Here is a 21728-nt window from a genome sequence, read left to right on the forward strand (position 1 = left end):
TCATCGCCGTAATGGACATTAATAGATGTTAACGAAATGTTAAATGTTTCTTGAAATAGCTTGAAAGAAACGTTTGAGATTTCCTTAGATACTCTTCAACTTCACGAGATAGACGAAAGTGAAATTATTTCGAGTTGGTTTTTTAACGGAAACAGTATGGCTGGTGTTTTTCAGCTTCGGCTAATGTAGTTTTTCAATAATAGTGAGAAGATTATGCCGCTTGCAAGGCAACGAACGCTTTTTGTAACAATAAAAGTCAGTTAATTCAACATACAACCTACCGCTTATTACCACGCTAATCGTACGTATCCTTTACACCTAACATCCTGTATCACAGATACCAATTATACTTCACGAAGTATCTGTCTCCCGTTACATCGATACTACAGTTCTAACTACAAATCATTCAACTGCAGTTTTTTTACACAATAATTTCACCGCTAAATCTCTCGGCTGCCGGTAAAAATCTCGGTTTCACGGCCGTCGACTGATTAAAATACACTTTCCTATGCGAAAGCACGTACAACATTTTGCCGGTGAAACGCCTGTCAAAATGCGAGACTTAATTATTAATTAACGAAGTTCGTCTCGTTTTCGATTTATTTAAATGAAATTTATTCCTGTCACGGTGGAAGATCTGCCTGAAACGAGACACTTCCCACGACGCTTCCGCTCTTTTCAATTTTCTAATCGGTCGATCCACATTCCTGTACGAGTCACCTGGTTGTCGACGCGTTTTATTTGCCTGCCGTTGTCGACGTATTTAGCTCGTCGAGCATCGCGATTACATGCCGACTTCCACACTGGTTCCTCAGCGAATAAACGTGACTCGTACACTCGCACGCCTATCTTCTATCATTAACTATCACCACCAAGATTTCAATCGTACGCGCGTGTCTGCGTCTAGAATAAGCCAACTTGTCCCAGGATATTTTGTATTTCTTATAGGATTCCAAGAATTTCGATTTCTATTTCGATTTGTCGATTTTTATTTCGAGAGATGATGATGACCAGTCGCACGGTTTGACGATACGCCAAGGAACGAATAGAGGAGAGATTATGAGACAATTTTATAGTCTTAGAATGAGTTATTAGGTTAGTATAATTTATATGAATTGCTTGTGACGGTATACAGTATTCCGAATATGAAAGCGATTCTTTTTTCATTTTAGTTTCATTTTTTATCACAACCAACAACTTCTTTAACGTGTTTTTAGAGTTATAAATCGAAACTGACAAAACTTAATTCTGTCTCGCGAATACGACTTATTTTTCGCGACTAATAAATTTTATTAATGAAATGTTTCTCGAGTCGCATAGCTTTCGAAGCGAAATTAAGATACGTCTTAAGGAAGAGAGGAACTACCGTGGAACGAATAAACAAGAAGTTGATGAATTCGATTATGCTTATTAATTAAAAATCGAGACGTTATTAATAACGAAGAGACGCGCCGTAATCACAGCTGTCAATTTAACACGTATGTCCCTACATTCAATTCCCATCTAGATAATTTATTTTTCCTTTTACATTCGAAACTGTCACATTAATTCGTACCTATAATTCTTTAAGGAATTACAGAACAGTGTCCCGAGGATGTACATAAAAAGAAAAATAATAAATCTCGAGGGACATTGCATATGGAACGAAAGTAATTTTGTATCAATCGTCACCGATCTCCGGCTTCTCATCCATCATTTCGCATTTCTAACGAGCAACGCGTTTTCTGTCCCATAGCTCGACGACGCACAGCCATCGCGTTATATTTTCTCCAACGACGTGCAACATCGCTGAACGAGATAAAACGAGGTAGAAACTTCAATCTACTTCACACGACCATTACGACGATTAATCATCTTCGAACTGGACACGGTTTCGCGCGAGTTTTCCGTCGATTTTACAATTAAATTTGTCGCTCGCCGCCAGACACCAGCCTCTCATCGACACGGTAAAAGCCAGCAGGACGATGTTCAAGGGTTGGAATTAAACTTATTTGAGAAACGAACGAGCGATTAATCTAACGGTATGTACCTAGCAGCGGTTTCATTAAAAATTCCAAACTGGTTTCCAGAGCAATTAGCGTGTATTTTGGAATCGATTAACTTGGATATCACCCGGTGTATTTCGAACGTGACCGTGGCCACGATTTTTCACGTTCCCCACGTTAGATCAGCAGAACCAGCGAGATAAATATACATCGAGAATTTTTACTATTAATAATAATCATCTCTGTGATTGATGCGATTAGCATATAATTTGGAATCTCATTTTGTGGAAGAAATTCTTCTTGCACGGATATTTCACAGATTGAGCAATAAATTTGATAGTGTTATTATTTTTTGTATAAAAGCTATCTAATTAACAAGTAACTTATAAAATATATGACTGTCTTTCGTTCAAACGTTCAGATGCACATACGTATCTTTACGTTCTTTAAATAACTTTTAGAACGCCCATCGAAGTGTCTACGTTAGTGAAACGTAAATAAACTTGTCAACCTAATAAAACGAAACGAGGTGTGAAGAGTTGATTTTTCGATAAAAAGTTGAAGATATCATTCGTATGATCAGTAAGAACAACTGCCACCTGAAATGACACAACGAGAGATGATACGAGATGTTACATCTCTCGAATAACTTCGTTCGTTTATCTGTTCGATCTAATCGAGCATCAAACGTAATTGACGTACAGCCTATAAGTTGGTACAAGCTGAAGGAATTTCAACGTCGAGAAAGCTGTAATGATAAATGGTAAGCAATTCTTCTTTCTTATTATGTCCAAATAACGATAGTATAACTGATTTTCAATTGTTTGAAAAATTCAGAAACTTTATGACTGTAACGCCGTGTATCCAGATCGAAGTTGACTCTAGTTCGAGCATTTCTCGTACAGGTAAACAGTTGTGTAAAGTATAAAAATCGACTGTAAAAAGTTGTGATACAAGCTACGTCTAAAGTGGGTGCCATATATTAAAAATACGAAATACCTTGTGTAGTTGAAAAATATGCGATTTACAATTGGATTAGCCAAGGAAGACCTCGAAGAGACTATCAAAGATAAAAAAAGAAAACTAATGGCATCTATCGGTTATTTATCGATTCGTTATTATTTGTTATTATTTCCTATCAGCATTTTACATCCTCCGTTGCACGTTACATTGTAATCAATTGGAAAGTCAACCTGAAAATATTGCAAAAGTTATGATCGTTTCATCGCCTGTCGAAAAGGCGGGGTGAACGAAAATTTTCATGGAAATATAGGTGATTACAATGAAGATTTTGTAATCCGAGCGGTGGAACGACCAAAGTCGAGATTTAATCGACGCCGCTGGCTCGCGTTAAAGAAAGCCAAAGATCCATGTTCTTACAACCGGTGCAATTAATTCCGGTATCATGAAAAAACATTTACTATATCGAAACTGCTACGAGCCGGTTAATTTATTCAGCGTGGACCGGTCTCATCCTTCTCATAATTCTTCTCGCCGCATTCATTATTGACACACTTTCGCGAAATCCACTGGTTGTTACACGCAGAGGCCAAGAAAATGTGTACGCTCGATGCAAATTACACGATGCCTACGTAGCTACATAAGCTACGTTTATAATAATAAACGGAGCTTCGTTTCGATCAATCTTGCGGTAATGAAACGCGTTGCCCTGAAACCGAAGTAATTGCAACCAGCTGCGCCCGTCGTTAATACACGGGGCAAACAATCTTCTCACTGAAATCTCGCTCCAATAACGTTCCCAGGCAATTTAATCTAATACATAGAAGATTTCGTGTTTCCAAAGCTCGTTAATTGTCAGTTTCGTGAAATAATTTTGTGGAATTAAATATGAAATATTACGAATGTGTCCGATTCTTCGCATAGATTCTGTGTATTAGGTCGTCCGAAAAGTTTCTTTCCTTTTATAAGCAAGTAATGGATGCACAACATTTTCCGTTTTATATTATTTTATCGAATTACGTATGATCCATTTTGTTCTATCAAGATAAAGAATACAACGTTCGACAGATTAGTTTTCGTGTTTGTATAATAATGCGCTGTTGTAAAAGTCTATAAAAGAAAGATACTTTTCGGACAACCTACTAATACGGCGACGCGTAAAAGTATTCAGATAGTTGCCATAAAAGTCGTAAGAAGAATATGGAAATAGAAAGGTATACTAATTATTTGAGAAACGCAACACGATCCGAGACTTTTATGGGGAAAGTTCTCATTTGGTACGCATTCGACACTTAATCCAAATACTCGTATTATAGAGGCAGGTTCATAGACCACCTTGTACGTAACCACCCAAATGGCTACCTTCGTCATATTAACATTTACGAAATTTAGAAGTCGTAAAAAAAAAAAAAAAGAACAATCTAAGGATCTTTATAGCCCATTCCTATTCTCAGTGTTCTTTTGCTGACTCACGTCCGACATCCGATTCTATTATCCACGTGGTTTTAAACAAACACCCACGTAGAGAAGAACCTAAAGTCCATGAAACAACAATTTCATTGGTTCACGTATCTCTTCTGGCTATTTTATATTGAATTTGAATCTATTCGATTCGTCGTTAGGTCACAAAAATCTTTCCAACAACACCCACGTGTCTTCCGTTTTTAACGTTTATCGTCCTTTCTCAAATTCAGCGATTTACGAATCGTTAAAAATTACAATCTAAATCGAATAATCATAGAAAAAAAAACGAGAATCCTTACTTTCACTGGACTGATTTTTACGGTTTTTAGTGTTATTAAATTTTCGTTTTAAAATAATAACAACGATTTGGACCTATGCAAAGGCTTAATATTCCCAAATTGCTGAATTCACTTTGCTTCAATTATTGAAAGCAGTCGTAGATTCTCCAGGAAGCCGCCTGTACATCAGTCCGGCCACTGTAAGTAGCCTTTTCGCATGTTGATTACGCGGCGAGCATTACCATAACTCGATGCCGGTCTTGGGGACCGTCAACCGTAACCGCAGCTTAACGGGTGCCGTTACCGTTAGATGATGCTAGCTGTTCGATGCAGACGATCGCGTTTCGCTTCGCCTCGTGCTAAGGAATTAAAAATTAAGCACTGGAACATGTGGTTATGGAATGCTTTAGGGCAACGTCTCTATCGTCATAAAAAAATTCAGTCCCGGTAACTTACACGCTAACGAGTAGTCTTCGGGGTAAGCGAATGCGATAAATTGGAAACCTTCTGATGGAAAAAGGGCAGCAAAATTTCACACAACGACGTTTAAGGAATACAAAGCGATTAAGAGTAAATATTTCGAAGAAGTATACTAATGAAGTCGTTAGCCCTTTAAAGCAATTCCATGTTTTTCTTAAAGTCTACGCAATTTGCACGTTCACCGGTTAACCCTAGAAAATTCTATTCTTTCGCTTAAAGTATTCGCTCTGATGTCTCAAATTATCGTTGAGTTGAAATTGACGAGAAACTGGTCACCGTAATTTCAAAAAAAAAAAAAAAAAAAGAAAAGAAAAAGATAGAAAAACAAAGAGAAAAATTGTTAATTATGGAAGAAGCACGTAACACGCTGATACCAAATCCTCGTATAGAACAGGCAGTCAATTAAATACCTACTCTGTATCCAATTACCCAGAATATTACCCTCGATTACCAGATTGAATTTTTTCCTCGCGAACGAGCATTCAATTTACGACGTATCTCCACCCTGGCTCTGGCACAGCTAATAGAAGACCAGCTTGCATCTCATCTCGCGATCGGACGTACTTGATTAGCGGTGTCTTTATAATGAAACAACCGCGAGTATCGTCGGCTGCGCAATGGTCACCCGGTTGATTGCCAAAGGTCAATCGCAATGTCAACGATTTACTCTCGTCTCACCGGCTGGCCAATCTCACGGGGGATTAAGACGGTGTTCACGCCGAAGTACGGTACGGCGGCGTGGCGTAAGGAATTTATCCGCGAACCAACCGAGAATTTCATTTGAGAACTGCCCCTCGACGTTTTATGTTTCACGCGTTTATATTACGATCTGGAATGTTTCGGACTGGCGGAGAGATTTTTTATGCGGAATTTAATTTGAACAGGATTCTTGTCCAGGTCGTTGATGCCCGACAGTGACTTTATCCAATCTGCTGATTGGCAACGAGTCACAGGGATGTTTAATATTTGGGATGTTTGCGACTGGTGGAGAAAAATTATATTATTCGGAATTTCATTACAGATTAATATAGATGATATGGGTAGTGTGTGTTCGTTTATTTCCCTAGAAAATATGAAATAAAAAAATAAGAAAGAACATCGAAAGGTGTCTTTTTCCATAGAGAACTTGAACCTGCGTCGAAAAACAGGATAACGAGTAGGATTTCTCATCCGTAAAAATACTACGATAAATATAATGGAGAAGAAGCGAGGAATTGTCATTCTAATCATAAAAGATATAAAAATATGGATGAAGATCAGCTTCCCGTTAGAAACACCATTAACGCGATTCGTATCACGGTTCTTACGGCAGGATTATGTGCACTGTAAACACCATGGAATGATAAACAATGATTAAGCGTATAATAACTGTCAGCCCTAAGCAAGGAGCGTAGCAAGAGACTCGATGGAGATCAAGGAAGTGAAGACACGCACGTGAACTCGCGTCGAGTGTCCGCTGATGCATGCGTGCGTTTCATGCCAACGGAGCAACAGAACCCTTTTATAGATCTTAAAGTTCTACCCACACGTGAATGGAATAGAAACACATTCGTATCGTCGTAAGATTTATTATTTTGCATATTGAAAAATTCAATCTTCCATATTCGCCATGTTTGCCATACGAAGGGTTCAACAACTTTTTATTATGCAAAATATAAATATGTATGTTGAAGAAACAAGTTTAGTTTATATTCAATCTACTCACGCGCGAGTTTAAGATAAGTTGCAGGTTGCTAGGAATATTAAATACCAATTCCTTCCTTTCCTTCGTCTATTCATATATTTTATAGATAGTTTCCTTGTTTTGTTTAAATGGAAACAATTTATGCGCTGATAGAATAACGGAGAAACCGCCTTACCAAGGAGAAGGCGGAGAAAGATTTCGAATGGAGAATGGCAGTCGTCTACCATGTTAGGTGACCTTGCTCAAAAATCCTAGGAAATTACTGGATAAATCACTAGATAAATCACTAGATCCGTGCGCATTATCTTCTTAACAGAATCAGAGGAATCGATTTGAAAGGATAGCAGAAGAAAAATTACCCCATTGCCTCCAAGAATATTTTTATCCAATCGCAATGCTCGCGGAACACCGGTAAAGACATTGCACACACCCGGAAGCCTCGATGCTGATAAATCAGTCCATTAATCTGATTTTTTAAGTTTCTAATCTTTCTTCGATTCGACTTAATCTATTATTCGCCCGAATCGATATTCCTCGAGTAATATTCATTTCGATTATTTCACTGTTTCTATTCCACGGTTGAACGTTTATGCAGTTCCATTTATCTCGCGTCGAAATTCAATTTTCTCGAATGCATACGACCAAATTGCTTCGCTTGGTCTCCTCGCAGCAGCGACGTTTTATTGGAATATTTATGACGCGTGACATTCTGGCGCGTCGATCTTATCAGAGCAGTGTGAACTGACTTTAAGAGGAGAACAGAGACGCAAAGAAGCAGAGAAGCAGTCAGAAGTTAATGTAAGCCGGGTCACGACGACCCGACCAGGGATCACAAGTTAGTCGGCGTCCTCGTCGTTCTTGGTCTTCGTGGTTACATTAACATCCTTGGCACCGTCATGCTTCACCGTGAAGACATTATCGAGCTACTACCTTTACTCGCGACGTTGTTTATTCCTCGTATCGTTCCCCCTTAAATCAGACCATTGCCCAATAAAATTCATCGTGTATGAAGCATTTGTTTAGCCATTGATCGGATGAATTTTTCAACCATGTTGAATCGAACATTTTGATTAAACATTAATTCGATCAATAATCAATGAAACATTTTGAAATTCTCATGGAGAAGTAATTTCAAGAATTCGTAGAACAAACTGTGCTTAGTTGACCGCTAAAGAAATTCAAAAATTCACTTTTTCATTTTTTTACTATCGCGTAGACTCGTCAACGAGGAAATTTGAGAAAGTCCGATTAAAATCTTGGGAACAGGATTACACAGAGGACGCTTGAAGTTAATATAACTTCTCAGAAGGAACGAGAAAAGGAAGAGTTAAGAAATAAAAACTGAAAGATTTATTTCTAACATAAATTGAAATTATCTTACGATAATCTCCGTCTCGAATGTCATACGCGTCTCCATTGTTATTCCTACTCTGTACTTTCTGGTCGTTATTAACCAAAACGTACGTTATACGCAGAAAGATCGTTCCACATATCCACGCCCCTCGTCAAATCCTTTAATCGTCTGTCATCGCGAAATAAATGGGCACCGTGAAACGCAAGTCGTTTCTAAAGTCTGTTCGTTTCGTGTCGGGCTTCAATAGCGTTCCACGGTATTTAAACGCTTAGCGTTCTTATAAAAGTGTTGAAGGCTTTTCATAGCGGTTGCACCTCGACCAAAACAACAGTCCCTCTTCCGTTCAACGGATCCGCGGAGGAACTTTTATCGCCGTGAAGAAAACCAGTTCCACCGCATCCGTTCGAATGCGCGGCATTGCCGGGGTAAACTGATACAGATTTATCTCGGCCGATGCTTCTACTATTATTCGTATTACGTGGCTGACACTCGGCTTGATAACGAGGTAATTGGCGATTGCTTGGTACCGGAGATTAGAATCGAGGGGGTCCTGGCACACTGCCATCGTGTCCTTTCGAATTCGCGAAATCGTTTCACGCGTGGCAAGCATTCCGTCGAGTGATCGTACGTCTGCATTTCTTTCATAATTGCAATCAGAATGCAATTTATGTTCGAAGCATGTTTACCGGAATATCGCTATTGAAGATTCCAAGAGCATCAAATCGAATATGACGTGTTCATCATCGACGATGAGTAACGAAGTTTCGTTGAGGAATTTAATTAATCGATAATCAAAAGTCTAATTTCTGTAGCAGCGAAAGTGTACGCCGTTACGTGTCGACGCGTTCTTCTTTTTCGCCACTCGTTATCAATATGGGTTAACCTGATAACGAAGTCGAGCGAACAACTGACAAGTGGCAGATGGAACCGGTGCGATAACCAGCCAATCGACAATTGTCCCGGCGAACAGTGTCGATTTATCACGCTGATAACGAAATAATTGACAACCGGCGAGCCTTGTTGGCAGATTTACGGTAGCGACTACGCAGCGCATAATGCGACGAACCTCCCTAGTGGTATAAAGATCCCTTTTGCCGGATAACGCATCTGCATGTCGGATTAAGGGCTCGAGGAACCGCGTACGAAACGTTCCGTGCGAGGTTGAAACCAGTTCCAACGCGTATCCGTTTAGACGGATCTAGCAACACCATAATGCACATTCATCCGATTCTCATCATCCCCTCGAGTATTTTTATCCTGATAACAATGTAATTGACAGGTAGTTAGATCGTATTAGGCACGGTTGTTCACGAATGTATTCGAACACTTGTAGAAATCTCGTAGAAACGTAAGATGGCTCATAAAATTTTCGAAGAATCGCGTTATCAACCATAACTTCGGCCTCGTTACCGATCCCTGTGCCACAGTCATTAAGCCACTTGGAACGATACCCGCGAACAAAACGAACGCTATACAGGAACTCTGTACGCCGTGCATTTCCACGGGATTCCATGGCGTTAGCCCCGATTCAGGCGTAAAGTAATTTATCGCGGCTTCTAAGGGGCCGCCGATTTACGGCCAAAAAGAGAATCAACGTCAGAAGTTGCCAGCAGCTTCGCCATTATCTCACGTACACGCCGTAAGATGGCCACGTCCACCCCGCAGGACTTCCAGCCTGATAAGTGGTTATCGTCTTTGAAAATGATCCTGCTTTGAATATACCTACGTGTACGTGAACGTGTACGCGTCCTCTATAGCATACTATAATATCGACGATATTATTTAGAGGGCTTGAATAAACGTTCCAGTTGGATTAATAATTGTATCTATGAATAGTTACTGGTGTAGCTTCTACGAAAGATAGTCGTCTCGTGAAATTGAATACAAAGCTGTTGTTGCTCAAGCTGTTTCTTCGAGAGAAAGGTTTATACGTATTCTACTTTGGCGTGTCTGATTATTTTCACGAATAGCGTTATATTGTTATTTACGTAGACTCTTACGTGCAAGTCTATGCAAGAGTTATGATTTATTGTTTCTTCGAGTTTCTATGCTTCCAAGTCAATTCGAGAGGAAATTAAATTATAACAAATAAACGTGGAAAATTATGTTAGAAATAAAAGAAGATCTTTTGTATTATTTCATGTAGAAGATACTTCTACTCCAGCTGTAAAAAATAATTACATTATATCTTTCTTACTAATTTCACAACCTTTCTATCAACGTTCTATCGCATAATATACAAATCCAAATTACCCTCGCAACCTTTCCCACGATCGATCTCTCAGCCCTGTGTACCTAACATCTGCAATTTAATTCCGTAAATGAAAACGACAGCTCATATAGCTGCACGGAGCACGACAACAATTTCCAAGCGTATTCCCTCATTCAGTTTTTACAATCTAACTGGGAGAACACGGGAGAAAGAAGAAGGCAAACTCTATTAGTTTGCCGTTTATTTGTGATAAAATAAGCGTAGCTCGCTACAGATGAATATAAGTATTGCGATATTAAAAGAGACAGGTATATGGAAAGAAGAGGAAGAAAAGTAGCGAGAGTTTGTTCACCTCGGAACGCGCAAGTAGCCAGCTGGATATAGCCTGATGCATAACATCTTTGCATACGTTGCGTCTAGTCGCAGCTCCAGGCTGCAGATTCTCTCATCCGTTTGATCGCGAACCAGCCAGATCTCGGCATTCCACGTCGGTCACGCTATAGGAACAGATATTTTTTTCCATGTTTCCTGCTGGTATAAATCCACGCGTTCCTCATTCGCTTTCAAGGGAACCGTGGCGAAAAGTCGAAACTGAAGAGCAGGATCCGTGCGATGAAATAACGGAGAAGGGGACTGGCTGCTTCGATGGAAATCTCATGACACGATTTATGTTTCTTTTCTTTTTTCTTTTTTTGATACGACAGATATTGAGAGAGATTAGAATTATTTTGAGTGTAAAAATACACGTGGCACGGTTTGGTGATTTTAACCCCACTGAATAGGGTTTTAAAGCGTGTTCGTATAGAGCGCAGAGAAATCTGTGCCAGTGGCTGGTGTAAAATAACACCGGTGCCTCGGAGACAACGTGAGATACGCGTCAAGTTAATTGGATAAAAGTGCGACGCGAGTTTACGGGTACGTATCGAGTATCGACGCGGTTAGACACAGTTTTTCCGGCGGTCGTGTCACCGCGATTTCTCCCGATCGTATAGCAGTCAGAAGATTGATAACATGATTATGATGAAGAATAAACGAGGAAATATCCATTGATGTCCTTCTTCTTTCGTTCTTTCTTATCTTTCGAGAATAATTGCGCGAAAAGACATTCCTCTCTTATGAGACACTTTTTACCGATACACTTTCACGACTAATTATCGCGCTTGTAATTCCATGTACGCCAGGGCGACGGTTTTTCTTTTCTGTCGTCGCACTTTCACTCGAGACTATCGTCGCTTGCCTCTAAAGCGTCCCTAATTAAATTCCAATTGATTCGATCGTTTCATAAAACCTGTTTTTCGCAGTGATAAAAACAAACGACGATTAATTCCCTCAATTTCCTTCTGTAGATATGAATTTATTTTCAATTGCCTCTTACGTATGGCGATCGTTTTCTTTAGGAGTCATAAACACCGCGATTGAATCATTAAAATTAGTAAACGAAGCATCGATACCGAATGTATTACAAAATTTCCGAAATTCCAAGCAGCATAATTTGAAAAACCCAAGAATTAAAAGATCCAGAAGCTACCGCCTGAAGAGTCTACATCCATCTCCCCTTTGAATTCCGTTCGCAGTATCGTCTATCGCGTTAAATCTTTCCTTAACTTTCCACGAGTTTCTTTTTTTTTTTTCGTTGGAATAGGTATATCGGATTAGTAGTTCGCTCAATCATTCGACGAGATTTACGAGCCCCCCGTACGATCCCATAAGACGTTGAGTAATACGGCCGGATACCAACGAAACTTCTTCCAGGCGACGATTCTTCGTGGCTCGTAAAATAGGCTCCATCCGAGAAACCCTCCTCTTGCGAGGTCGTAATGACGAGAGCGTCTTCGATACGGCCATTCTAACCAGCAAGATGGGTCGACCCGTATAATAAACTCGAGATATGCCACGGCCACTGACACCTCTTTTGCTCCCACGCCATTGTCGGAGTTGTGGGTGGTTCGGCCGCCAGAGATCCGCAGGAACGTGCACGATGAATCGTAACCACCGTGTGCCCTCCTCCTGTATCGTTTCGCTTCGTCTGTAACGTTCGGCTGCTTCTCTTTTTTGGGACGGAAGAGGTACCGCGTTTGGGTCTTTGCACTCAGATAAGAACGAATGAGAACGAGTGGTATTGGTAGCGATGGGTTGAGGCTGACGATTCAGCGCTCTCGAATTAATGCAGTTATATTGTACAGATAGATATATTATTTTCTTTTTTATTATTATCATATGGTAGCGATGAGTTGAGACTGACGATTGTATAATTTAACGTTATTGATATCGTATTGTATGCGTAAATATAATATTATTAATACTTTATGTTATATGTATAATATTGGTAGTGATGGGTTAAGGCCAGAGTTGGGCAAATTTTATTTCGAAAAACGAATAAGAAATAGCGTGTAAAATCCCAACGTTTATTTGTAAGTAATTATTTGTAAAAATTATTCCTTAGTTTTATTCGTTATTCGATTTTATTCGAATAATTGTACGAAGTACGTGGAACAAGCGACTACCAACACCGACTACGCAGTCGACACTGAAAATCGAATGATCCGAGGTTATTGGTGCTGTGTAAGATTACATGGAATAAAAAATTTATTCAATTAAGATTTGCATTCAGATTAAATTAATATCGCGTAAATTTCGTAAAATAAATATTCGTATAACCACAGCGATCGATTCATTTCAGACCGATATAATCCATAAAGCGAATGAATGCTCGTACATGTCAGGATGGCCGAGCGGTCTAAGGCGCCAGACTCAAGGTTCTCACCTTCTCAGTTCAAAACTGAGTTCTGGGCGTTCTGGTCCTCTCTGAGGGCGTGGGTTCGAATCCCACTTCTGACAAATTCTTTTGCATTTTGCAAATGCAATAACAAACGTTTGAATGCAATTACATTGTTATAATTATCGATTATTTTAGACTATGTTATACTCAAACACGGCGATATTCGCGCGACCAGATCGCCGCGAGTTCGAATCCTACTGCTGTCAAACTTTTTTTTTTTTTTAAATTTCTATTTTTATCTCATACGACCAGGTATAATCGCTATTGCTTTGCAAATTGATAAGCGTTAAACGATTTTTTGTTAACGAAAATATATTGCGATTACTAAAATTATCTGGAGTATTATCTCGTATTACAGAGTATACGTACGTATAATTATACGAACAAACGAGTGCAATACGAAGAACGAGTTCTATTTCTTAAATTAAATCGCGTCAAGAATCAAAACCACATTTTTATTATGTAACGACGTAACCACACGTATTTAACCGCTATCTTGGTAGGCAGTTCGTGTTACGTAATGCACGATTCACAATCTTTCTTACGAAATCTCTCCTGTTTCCAAGGTAATGCAACGATTAACATCACGAATGCAGATCCAGTGTGTTCTCTGTCGTTTTACCGTTCGGTCTATTTTAGGCGCGTCTATTTTTTCCGTCGTTTCCCATACGGGATTGCCATCGTGTAGTTACGTACGAGCACCGTGACACAATAGCCGCGACCTGCACAATAAGTTCGTGAACATACGGTTATCCTGTAATAATGCCCTTAAACAGAGGCAAGAGTGGCATTTCGAATACGCGAAACGAATTGGCATATGGGCCGCGTTATCTGTCTCCTGTCACTTAATGAAATTTACTATCGATGCAATCGATTTCCTCGCCGATGTACCGTTCCTTGTCCCATTCTAAAGAGAACCGTGAAATGCGCAAACACTGAATTTCCAATTACATATACGTAGGAAATAGGATATGTGATATTCTACTATCCTTCAAAATGACTATAAGGATTCAACGCAGTAATTATTAGACTTTCAAATGTACGATGTTAGGTGGATCGTTAAATTTTCATTATTACATATACACAAGTCACATATACAACTTCGTTAGGACCGATCGTTCGGGTATTGTTCGCTAGAATGATTATTTCTGGATATCGTTATCCAAAGCTATTAATTAGATTTCCTTGGGTCCTCGACTACCGACTCAAAATCGTTAACCTTTCTTCGACAGAATCAACGGATGTTTCAACGACCATCGTTAAATCTTGCAAATCTACCTACATTGACGATGGTCTGAAAAAAGCAACTTAACCGACTCGTATCAGATATCGACGTCCACGGACTATGCCGATCAACCGTGCCACTCCTACGTTCTAAGTCAAAGCAAGCTCGTCCATCATCCATTGACCGAGACGAGAAGAAGAAACGGAACAGAGTCGCCTAATCGATACGTCTTGAACAGCAGACAGAAAGATAGAGAAAGAGGCCGACGATCTTATGGTCACGTTATCGACCTAGATTAAAAGCGAAACGTCATTCGGCCCAGTGACTTATGACTCGACTTTCCTGGACTTTGTTTCACGTGGCATGCGTTCACGACTAACGAGCACCATGCTGCTTCTGATTGATGCCGGATCGACGTTTACTGAAAAGAGCAACGATAGCCAGAGAGCTACAGGCAATGGCCTATCCTCGCGAAACCAGCATCACCCGGTGCCATTTACCTTTCCCTTCTAATTCCTTGGCTCTGGTAATTAAACGGACAGCGTATCATTAGGGGAAGAGTTACAACCGCGTACGAGTTCAGGCGGTTTTTGCTTTTCGGCGACACCTCGTTGTTAGAGACCAGTTTCTGGCCCGACACTGATACTGTTAGCATCGTTTGTTGCGTCCTACGGTGTGCGAGATCATGGGCGCCCGTTCGACTAATTGAGCACTCGCTTAATTGGAATTGCTGGACGAGCTAAAGGGGGATGGTGAGGTTTTGTTCGCAAGAACCGTGGCTAATAACTATATAGACCGAGATGATTTGAGCGCGAAATCGAGGCTCCATTACTCGCTCGTTGTAATATTTAAAGGCCGAGCGAACATTTTATTTCGATTTCGTTTTTCGCTTTTGTTTAGGAAAATATTACGATCGAGTTGTTAATCAAGCGGAGGAAATTGAAATTTTTTTTATACACGAACGAACGAGCGTGACAAGTTATCGCAATTAATTATAAGTTGCCAGTCGATGTTCTTAGTTGATACAATATACAGAAAATATTTGTGTTTTAAATAATATTTCCACTACAGGATACATATCGTGGAAATTAACGTATAATCGTTTCTAATGCTCGAAGGAATACGTTTGTTTGCCGAACCATAAATGGAAGCGATTTCTGTGAAACCACAATTGAAATCGCCGCCGACGTGGAAAGAAGATTGCAGTAAATCGAGCAAACAAAATTAAGGGAAACTGGTTGGCCAAAACAAAACGTCAAAACGGTCATAGAATAAAGACCACTTTTTTCCATAGCTTTTTAACGTACCCACCTTCCATCTAAGTGTTTTTCCCACTCGAGTGTTTTCCTCGCCAATTTTATTTCGAATTACGAAAGACTGGAAACTTACTTACTTACTTTGTTGTCGCGTAAATGTATAGCGAATGAATATTTTGTAGGAAACGCATCATTTCACCGCCCAACTTACCATAAAGATTCTATGGTATTTTAATCGCATAGATTATGGTAAGACGTTTCAGCTGGCGAATGTTGCATCGTGTTTCGCGATGATCGTTGGTTAAAAGGAAGCTTTCACAACGGCGTGAACGTGCAATACAGAATAGTTAATTCGTTCCATATAAAGATACGAAATAATACGCGTAATGGGGTAGCCGCGTTTCCATGGTAGCGTTAATTAAACGACTCGTGCGTCTTCTATGCTCGATTTTCTCGCCCATTCAGCGCATTATCGATTAATTAGGTTATGCTAATGGAATACTCTTTTCGCGTGAAAACCGATCATCCGCGGAATCCCATCGTTGTACGATCGATGATTAAGATAAGGTTACGTATACGCCGCATATTCCAACGATAATTGCTCGATAACTGACAGTAAATTACATGAGAAAGATCGAGCTATTATTTTAGAAAAGATCGCTTCCTCAAGATCTTTGGAAAATCATAATTAAAACACGGAACTATAAGAAACTTCCTTCTCGTTAGAATATCGTTTAGTACGTTTCGTATTGTACGATAGGGTTTCGTATAAAACACGATTAAGCGAAAATAAAGATATTTTACGACTTAGACAGCCACGTCTTTGAGCTTTTTTTTTATAATAACCTTCTTTAATAATAAAGTCGAGTAATTGGAAATCGTAGGAAACATAGGGCAAACGAAAGAAGCTTTCGTACTCGCTTTTGTGCCATCAGCCATTTGCTTCAGATTTTAAACATCTTTGCAATCAACGACGGATTAATTGCCGTGATTGTATTGCATTCAATTTTAGAACCGTAATAATCCAATAATTTCGCACCAATGGGCCGCAATTAAATAACCCTTTTTGCCACCGTACTTATTAATCTACCGACGTTAAAGGTTCTTTACGACTTTCCTCGGCACCCTTCGCAACGAAATCAAAATTAAAAGTCCATTTCGCTTGTCTGATGGCTCAATTAACTCGCTTCGAAAATACCTTCTGCTTGGTGAATTAAAAGATACTGAAAAATTGCTCGTAGAGGGGCCCCAAATTATTATAATCGCTTCGAGATGATCGCTTGTTTCAAGTTTGAAGAAGAATGGAATTAAAGTACGCTTAGTATTTTTATTCCATGTTTTTAACGCAAAAGGGTTTAATAACGCGTAACGGCCACTTAAAAATCTAAAGTAAATTAATTCAATTCGAGAAATATTATCGTTTGATATTATCCTCCTGCGTACAAGTTTATTAACTAACGACGTTAGCTGTATCGCCACTATTACGCGAAATAGTCCACATCGTAACAATTCGATCACGCGTTATGGTAAAATCCTGATATTACGAAACGTCGATAAAATTTGTCTAAGAACGAGCCATCGTATCGTTGTCCGAAAAGTGTCTTTCTCTTACAGACACGTCTTTTACAACGACGCATCTTCATACAAACGCGAAATCTAATCTGTCAAACGTTGTGACGTTTATCTTGATAGAACAAAATGGATCGTACGTAATTCGATAAAATAATATAAAACGAAAAATATTATGCATCCATTATTTCCTTATAAAACGAAAGAAACTTTTTGGACGACCTAATACAAGTGTTTTGGTTTATCCGTATCAGACGAATCCCGCGTGAACCGCGATTTCTCGATCGCGTGGAACGTTTAGAGGTCCCGTTCCACTCATTTGTCACATTTACAATCTCATATGGCGGCGTATACTTGACCGTGAAAGTCGATCGGCGCGGTCCACGCCGATGCCGGGTTTCCATGTTCGCGACAGAGATTTTCTTTGTAGGATACGCCGCATGATCCACTTTAGTTTTTGCCGTGTCCGTGTTCTCTCGGTGCCACTTATAACGACGCCGGTTCACAGGACTCGCGCGGCGCTGTCTAATTAAAAGGATCGCCTCTGTCGTTGTTTTTCCGACACGCCCGTGGAAACGAGCCGAAAGGCTACAGTACAGGGCTCGGCACTTTTTTTCCACTCTGTATCATCGAGATTCCTAAACTTTCTACGAAATACGTCCCGACTTTCAACATTGAAACACCGTGTATAAGTATATAAATATATATGCATGGACAATAAAATTTAAACACGCGATATGCTAATAAAGATAATCTTCTTCGATGGAGGAATCGAGATACGCAGCGCTTTTAATTTTCTCTCGTTGATAAGAATTTCCGACTAGCTATACGACGATGTAGCTGGATAAAGATCGTTAGAAAAATTAGAATGGAGATTGTTTTCAACAGAAGAGAAAGTGAAATAATCGCAGCTGAAATTACACGACCAAAATTACGTGCGTAATAGTTTTGAGGTGGTTGTTGGTGAAAGTGCCCGCAAGAAATACTCTTGATGTGCAACAATAAGTTCATTAGACTATTAACAATCAACAGTCAACAATTTACGGCCAACGATTAACAATTAACTATCAAGAGTCAATAATCACGTATCTCTAATTGCGTTTGCTTCGCTATGACGCTTAATCTTTCGCACTTCGCAGCTCAGAGCAGAGTGAATCTTTGGTTCGAAACCAAACGAATTCTTTTCTTTGTTGTTCCTCGATATCTCCACTATGTACGCGTTTATTAGATGTCCGCGACGGTTGCCGCGTACGCATTCTTGCGAATATTCGACTAAAGAACCGTAGGGATATCGATGGTACATTAGACACGTCGGCCTTACGCTTTGGAGTTATAGCGCTTTGTGTCGCGAAGCCTTTGGAAAGATCCGTGGTCGAGTGCCGTCACAGTTTGAAATTCCCGACTACTTCTAAATATTCCAGTTTTATCGCTTTTCAAGCTGCGATTAATCGATCAATCGCATCCTCGCTACGTTAAATTCCAAGCTCACCGCATTAGACTATCATCGAAGCAGGCGAACAGTAGCAGAGAGGTGTCTACTTGTAGAAGCTTGCACGATCTTGGCAATCGAGCCTTCTAGCAAACGATCCGTCATGACAAAAAACAGTTGATCGCGTAAAACGCGTATCCTGCGGTTCTATTCCGGCATGGGGAGGCTTTAACGTCTTCTTCTTGCGCGTTTTCCCTTAAACCTGTTCCATGGATTGAATATATCCGCGACCATCTCGTGCAGAAGTCGACACGCCTCGCGACACGTGAGCCACGCATGTAAAGCGAGAACGGAGGAGCACGCGATCGTTCGTCACGACACGTAGCACGGTAACTGGGAAATTGGCGATCCGTGCCGCAGCCTGAAATTACTAGATCGTAAAAGTTATGTGGCACTACGCTTGCTACAAGCTCCGAGACGCTCTAAATTCACTTAGACGAACGGTTACATTGTGCCCGTGCAAGCGCATGCTTACGAACCATCCGCTTTTTTGCGCCGATACCTCGATGGCAGATGGAAAGTTTCTTCCTCGTTCGTATGGCGAACGTGGCTGCAAAATCTGCAACTCTTATCTTCTAACACCGTAAATAACTTACTACGTACCTGTGTAACGCAATTTTTTAAATTGAATCGTCGAAGAAGCTTTGTACTTTTGAGAATATCCTTCGTAGGCATTCTGTGACCTAAAGTACGCAACTTTGTGTTCAAATGTTTCCCAATGAAAATAACATTCAGGAAACCGACGAAGATTGCGTATAGACACGTCTAATGCGAAAATTAAAGAAACAGACAGAGATTAGGAAATGATTCCTTCGCGAAATATGAAAGATACTTGTTAGCATCGAGATATGTATAATTTTATGTGCTAGACTAGATTAGCTGCGTAGTAGTGATACATATATGTGAATATCAGTGTGCGGAAGTATGTGTGTGCGCGGTATCTCGGAAACAAATGAATGTAAACTGTTCAGTCGGTTAACGGTCTGATCTGGAAGAAGATGAGACGCGTGCAAGTGTGTATCGATGAATATCTTTGAAATCCTTTATCAAATAAATATATAACTATCGTAATATAAATTCTAAGTGTAAATTTAGTGTTCCTATAGCATTATTTCGGCTATTAAGCTCCAAGATTCTCAACAGTTAGTTAAATAACTTATTAGGTTTCTTTTTCTCGCGACCTCGTTTGTAAACAAACATCCAAAAAGCCACGTAAGAGATGACAAACGAACATGCACGTGTATAACTAAAAACCTGATTCGAATGCTGGCTTCTCCTTCGTTGCGAACGAAAGAGAGGATAAAAAGACGAAGAAGAATAAGCGTATAACAGGTTGGTTCCGGCTTGAAGAACACGAAACCACGGACCGATAAGAAACACGATCTAAACGATGTGTAATCGTTAACTAATGCGAAACGAAACGGTGCCGATACCATATAAATCGCGAGGTCTGTACGCGAACACGCGACTGGCTCTCGCAGCATCGTGAATTCTTTATTGATCGTAGGTCTACCCTCATAAATTGCCTCTGTAAATAGGGGTTCGGAGAAATTGTTGTATCTAGCGTGCGCTCGATCGTTTTCACATAGTAGCGAAAGTGCAAGTCCAAGAGGCACGATCTGTTCGACGTGGCGTTTCCTTGCCATAATCGGCGTCCACGGTGCACCCGGTTCGTGTGTATATGGCAACGAATATATGGGAACGCGACGAACCAAGATGCATCCTGGTGCTCGCTTTCTAGTTGCAAATTTCATTGGATAATCAACCTGGTTTTAGCGTCTTTATCGAAGCTCGGTTTAACGGGCACCTTGGAATATCGACGAGAGAAAACGAGCTACGCAGAATCCTCATCCATTGTCGTATGGTGCGAGATTCGAACTTCGACGACGCTGTTGTCACGTCGGAGACACAAGAAATCGCGAAAACGATAGATCGCCGGTGATCTCCTCGCGTCGCAGTTATATGAAAATAGAATTTATTATGCAAATCCAACCGAGTGACGGTTCAAAGTGTTACAGAATGATTCAAAGTATTACAAGAGACTGGGTCGAAATATTTTAACAGACTAGGACGAGCGCTTATTTTCGAGGGTTTTTAACTGAGGTTTTAGTCCCTCTGGAGTTTGGTGCTTCTCAGAGGCGTCTATTCCGTTATTATTTGATTATTGTTTCGATGGCTGTGGTACGCAGGATGTCTAGCCTATCCTATTACTGTTTCTGAGCGGGTGGTCTTCTTGAGCGTGTGACACCGGAGCTGTAAAACTCTATGTTTTTTCGACCAGTCGCGAAGAGCCGCAATTGCGAGGAAGCGCGTCAACGGGAGTCGTAAATTCCCGTTACGATTAGACAATCGACGCCACGAAACTGATCGATCCCCTATTTCGATTAGGATAATAGAGGTAGTTTAATGAGTAGAATGCTCGATTAACAGTTCACGCATAGTATATACCTTTAACAATTTTGTAGAAAATATAGTTACGCTAGTGCGTAAGGTGTAAGTTAAGTAGGTGAATAATCGAAGGATGGAAACCCGTTAAAGAGATGCTGACTGTTCTAAAGATGATGAACCAGTGAAGTCCGGTGACTGATGTTGTTGCAAAGGAAAACTCTTACTCGGTGGTGATCGCCCCACCACTGCTCGCGTGTGGGTGGAATCCCGGGGAACATGGGAAAACCTACGTTTCCCAATTTTTATCTGATGAAGCAATAACCATAAGGAATCTCCTGACTCGAAGATGCTTTATGTTAATTGACGGCCTTAACGGTAGATCGAAAAGCCTCGTTTTACGACAGTTCCGTAGGATTATCGCGGCCCTCTTAATTCTATGTGCACAGCTGGTGGCCGCCTCGAACGTAAAGAGTCACCGGACGTAACGCTCTATTTTTGCAGTTTACCGAAAATTTGTTTTTTCCCAAATAACGGAAGAAGCTGAGAACTCGTCGTTATTTTTATTTTTCCATCTGGTCCGGCCTTACGCGAAGAGAAACGAGCAT

The 21728-nt window shown here is 40.3% G+C and overlaps 1 protein-coding gene and 1 non-coding gene across 5 annotated transcripts in view; one reads left to right on the forward strand and one right to left on the reverse strand.

Moving 5' to 3' along the window:
• The window catches only part of LOC126921068 (ankyrin repeat domain-containing protein 6), a 133487-nt gene that overhangs the window by 24859 nt on the left and 86900 nt on the right, over window positions 1-21728 (reverse strand). The gene's annotated exons all lie outside the window — the stretch shown is intronic.
• On the forward strand, window positions 13136-13255 carry Trnal-caa (transfer RNA leucine (anticodon CAA)). The gene is made up of 2 exons: window positions 13136-13173; window positions 13211-13255. It is a non-coding gene; the product is annotated as a tRNA-Leu (tRNA).

Source organism: Bombus affinis, chromosome 10 (assembly GCF_024516045.1).
Source record: "Bombus affinis isolate iyBomAffi1 chromosome 10, iyBomAffi1.2, whole genome shotgun sequence".
Lineage (NCBI taxonomy): Eukaryota > Metazoa > Arthropoda > Insecta > Hymenoptera > Apidae > Bombus > Bombus affinis.